Below are 1,038 nucleotides of genomic sequence, written 5' to 3'. Positions count from 1 at the left end.
ATATATATATATATATATATATATATATATATATATATATATATATATATATATATATATATATATATATATATATATATATATATATATATATATATATATATATATATATATATATATATATATATATATATATATATATATATATATATATATATATATATATATATATATATATATATATATATATATATATATATATATATATATATATATATATATATATATATATATATACATATATATATATTTTTCTTCAAATAATGGAAGACAATATTTCTCCGCTCTCCATCGCGTTAAATAAGACTAGCAACACACACACATATACATGCGAACGTAATTTGATTAAATTCAAATCGCGTTAAACAAATAAGACTTTTAGCGACATACAAGTGTAACGCGATTGTAACCCGCGCAAAAACAAGTTGCGCTGTATAGTTGTTAAGAAATTGATTGAACAGCGTCGGCGTTACTTAATGAGCTCCTAAGAGAGGGCGAGTCGGCAGTTTTATTTAAGTTAATCTTAAGCACACACACACACACACACATATTCATACACAGATAGCATTATTGATGATAGCGGACATAGATACTTAAGCGAATAACTTGTAACAATAAGGAATACAAGGGGGGCTCCCTCTGGACATGCGAGAGAGAGAGAGAGAGAGAGAGAGAAACAGATACTTAAAAGATATTATATTACGCATCTTTATAAATACACTTAAGAGAATTTGTGCGACTGTGCGTTTAATTAAACTGCGAGAAACGGGAACCCAAGATTGAGATTAGCTCACGTATAACTCAAGCGATAAATTAGGTATTAAGTCTTAAGTCGCGTAAAGTTAAGGCGTTCATGAGAAAGGTATTATAAAGATATTCGTTAAGGAATTTGTGAAAGAGAGGGAGAGAGAGAGAGAGACGGATATTAAATTTATACGCCCCGAGATCGACTCGCCGCGACAAGTACGTTTAAATATTTTCGCGACGATTTGCGTTGATGTTCGTCATCTTATCAAGCTCTCGTGTAAATACGCGAAG

The sequence above is a fragment of the Formica exsecta genome, unplaced genomic scaffold (genome assembly GCF_003651465.1).
Source record: "Formica exsecta isolate Colony F162 unplaced genomic scaffold, ASM365146v1 scaffold314, whole genome shotgun sequence".
In the NCBI taxonomy this organism is placed as follows: Eukaryota; Metazoa; Arthropoda; class Insecta; order Hymenoptera; family Formicidae; genus Formica; species Formica exsecta.
This window is presented reverse-complemented; position numbering follows the sequence as displayed.